Raw genomic sequence first — 4,208 nt, 5'->3', positions numbered from 1 at the left:
AGCTCAACTCGCTTTACGTGACCTCTGCTGGCTCCAACAAACCAACATGGAGGCTTCCAAACGAGACTCCACAAACGGATGGGTGACGTCAAAGCATACCCTGCTTCATGGTCTGTTATACTCTAAATGGGACCATCTTTTACTAAATGAACATCATGCTGTTGGTTTCCTACTAAGTGTGTTACACAACCACAGATTTTGTACACAGTCCAATTCAAATTATTCAAATCTATTTTTATACATTTCACACATTAGCATTCATTTATCTTACTGAACCACAGTGTTCAGCTCACAGTGTTACATCAGGCATCGTCCTCTGCTGCTTAGAGTTAATTATACATATTCTAATGTTAGCCCTGGTGGTTTAATTTAATAAATTGTTTCCTAAGGTACTTGAAGTATTTTGCTGATAGAAATAAAATAGCAATTCAGTCAGATTACAGGCTAAAAGTTGTTTATTATGCATTGTTTAAAATATAGTTTTGTTTTAATTAGCTTTATATACATACTTTATTAGGTACACCTGTAAAATCTACCTACACAGATAATAGTGTTCAGTTTTTATTGAATAAAAAACAAAATAAAGCAGTTTCACCTTAAAAATCAGTTATGATATCATGCTAAAAACCTGAATAAAATGACAAAACATTGTTGGAACGACTTGGGATAATGTATGCAGCTCAACTACATATATTATATTATATTATATTATATAAATGTATATATAATGTTACATTTTATAGCTTTAACTATATAAAAATCAAATCCAGTTGGCAGATAATAAAATACAATAAATACAGAACAGTAGTAGAAGTATAAAGCGGTATAAAAAGGAAACACTCCAGTAAAAATCTCACGTCATAATCAATCAACCAATCAATAAAGAGGCTGCAGTTCATACATATATATAATATATAATCGTAGCTCCACTTATTCCCCAAACAGATATACGATACCCATACTTAGCATTCAAATGCTAATCACCCTCAACAGATCCATTATCACTGTGCAAAGTCTCCATGAATATTCCTGCACTGTAAATGTGTTCATCATCTCTCCGAGCTGTAAAATGTCCCCGATGACCCTCCCGCCGCCGCCCTCATCCCGCGCTCACCTCCCGGGCAGCAGTAATGTGTGCAAGCACGCACATGTGAGCAGTGCGACTAATGCAGCCTGTGAGCAATGTAATACCTCACTAGGCCGTGTGCCAAATCAAGCCGGGATTATACCACATGCTCCCAACAGTCCATTACCATCCTACTAGGATCAGTCAGATCCAACCCCAGTGACTTCTATAAATATGAGTGTGTGTGTGTGTGTGTGTGTGTGTGTGTTTGTGTGCAGATCTTACTCGAATGAAAGGTTGGGAGGGTTACTTTACAAATGTAATCCGATACAATTACTGAGCCTACCTGTTAAAAAATCTGTAGTCGGTTATCCGAGTATTACAATATTAAAGTAACTTGATTACTTTCTGTTACTTTTGGGTTACCTCAACTCCAAATATGCAAATAAAAACGTGAGAAAAGTGTCAATAAAATAAAGAAAATATTAAAAATATCTATAAGAAGTAAAGAACAATGTGACCTTGGATTAGATTTGTAGCATCAAGTAATTTTTAAAGACAAATGTATGTATTTTAAAATTGTAATCCTGGTAAAAATCCCCATTTTTACTAAATGTAACTGTAATCTGATTACATATCTTATTCTGTAACTGTAATGGATTACTGTTACCTGTTTTTTTTCTATCCTGATTACGTAACTACATGTAATCCATTACTCCTCAAGCCTGAGTAAAATAAATAATACATAAAGAAATAATAATAATAATAAATGAAATAACACTTAAAATATTACTTAAGTATAAAATATTTTCAGCAAAATTGACTTAAAGTACTAAAATTAAAAGTACTGTCTAATGGCCCATTTCATAATGTTATATAAAGATTATATTAGTGGATTATTATTACTGATGTATTCATGTGTAAATGGTATTTTACAGTTACATTCAGGTGATTAAACACACATGAAAACATATAAATGAATATCTGACAATAGATCCTCCTCAATGTTACACACTGGACCTTTAAGTACAGTAGTGTAGTACATGTACTGTGTGTGTGTGTGTGTGTGTGTGTGTGTGTGTGTGTGCTGAAGCTACGAGGACTAACAAGACAACCCAGTTTTCCATCAGGTTGCAGAAATCTAGAGGGGAAAAGGTGCACTGCAAAAACAGCCCCTCTGGAAACAAGCCAAATATTCTTATATATTAAATATAATCTAATTTTCTTTAATAAAATCTTACAATAAGTCACAATTTCTTCAAACAGCAAAATATAAGTAAGTGATTTTGGAATTAAAAGCATTCTTATGTTTAGTATTTTTTATTAAAATAAAACTGAGAAGTTGTGCGAGTGGACTTACTCTTAAAATAAGAACAATAATCTGGTTCCCCTGCTGAGATATTATACAACCATTGTTGTAACTGGTTAAATCTACCTCAATATTAGCTGTAATGTCTTATTATTAAGACAATTAGCTCGCTAATCTGTATCAATCGTTAGCTAGCAAGTTACATCTGAAAGCTAATTTTAGCACAAATAAAATCTTACAATAAGACTCAATTTCTTAAAATAAAATAATAAAAATAAGTGAAATAAGGAAAATAATCGTGTTCGTGTGCGGGGATTTTATTGAAACCATTGTTATAATATATTCATATCTTATGAATTTATAAATAATTTATTTATGTTTATGTTTGTACGGAAGTGTATTGCATTCACAAAATTTGGTTTTTCTGAGTCATTTATTTTTTGGTTTTCTATTTTACGGAGTAATTTTTTCAGTTTTTCTGAGTAATCTTTTTTCTGAATTATCGAGATACTTCGAACCTCCAACCTGTATGTGACTCCCTGACTATCTACCTCTATCTAATGATAATACCATCTATGTGACTTAAAGACAGGACTATCTCCCAGTGTCTGAAACCCAGATCAAAGGAAAACTGGACTGAACTAAACAAGCCGCTCATGTTTGTTTCCGTTAAATCGAGCTCTCAATAAAGGAATGAATGCGTCTATTGTTTCAAATGCTCTCTAAACTCAGAAAATAAATTAGTCTGAAAAACAGAAATAATCACTCTGAAAAACAAACCAAATAATACATTCAGTTTTCAAGTGAATGCAATACGCTTGCATATGTTTGACATCATTATTGTTCGTTTTAGGACCAAAAAAATAAGACAAATTTCCCAGAAACAAGATTATTTTTTTATTTTCTTGTGAATCCTTTTTTTGCAGTGTGCACAGAGACAGAACGAGAGTATCTGTAGAGGATGATGAGGGGAAGTAAAGAGGAGGAGGAAGTGGAGGAAGAGGAGGGAGGGAGAGGAGGTGCACGAGAGGAACCCATGTTAGGAGGAAGCAGAGAAACAGGGACAGCGGTGGGGAGGGATTCTACGTTAGCAAGAGGAAGCATGATCCCGCTGTGAAGCCGGGCTGCTGGGGCTATATTTAGCTTCTGTTGCCATGTGCCGGGAATGTGCATGGCAGAGGGAGACACACACACACACACAATGCCGGTCATGCACTCCTGCACATGTGAGTGCAACCTCCACGACTGAGATGTGATCAAAGTTTGATTTCTTGTGATTTTCAGACACACGAGATCAGATCTCTAGTTTCTATTTAAAAGGCGTGAGGCGTTCAATGTACGCACACAAACACCGACACGTGAGTTTCACACTTAAAAACTGGAGGAAGGGGTTGAAGGTTTTTGCAGCTGCACGTGTCTATAAATTATTCTGAGGGGAATGACATTGAAAGAAAAGACTGATTCTGCTCTTAAAACCTCTTAAAGGAGGCGGATCCTCAATTCTTTGACCTCCTTCTGCCATTTATTCATTTAAAGTTAAATGCACATCAGTCTATAATCTGCTTTACGCACCCACGGTGTGGCACAGAGCTCATCGTTTCATCGCTGTGTGTGTGGTTGTAGTCGGTCAAGAAACAAGCCCAAGGTGTCGCCATGCAAACCTGCAGCGAGCCGGGCTCGGGCCAATGAGGAGACGCCGATCTCCTCTGAGACGCCTCTGATTGGCCTGAGCTTTCCTTTTTTAAGTCTGTTTCTTGTTGGAGTGTAAGGGCAAGATTGACATTTAATTTGGTGAGTGCTGGGAAATTCTGATTACAGACCGGGGGGGGGGGG

Source organism: Morone saxatilis, unplaced genomic scaffold (genome assembly GCF_004916995.1).
Source record: "Morone saxatilis isolate NCDOM2014 unplaced genomic scaffold, NCSU_SB_2.0 Contig21, whole genome shotgun sequence".
NCBI lineage: Eukaryota > Metazoa > Chordata > Actinopteri > Moronidae > Morone > Morone saxatilis.
Note: the sequence above shows the minus strand (reverse complement) of the source record.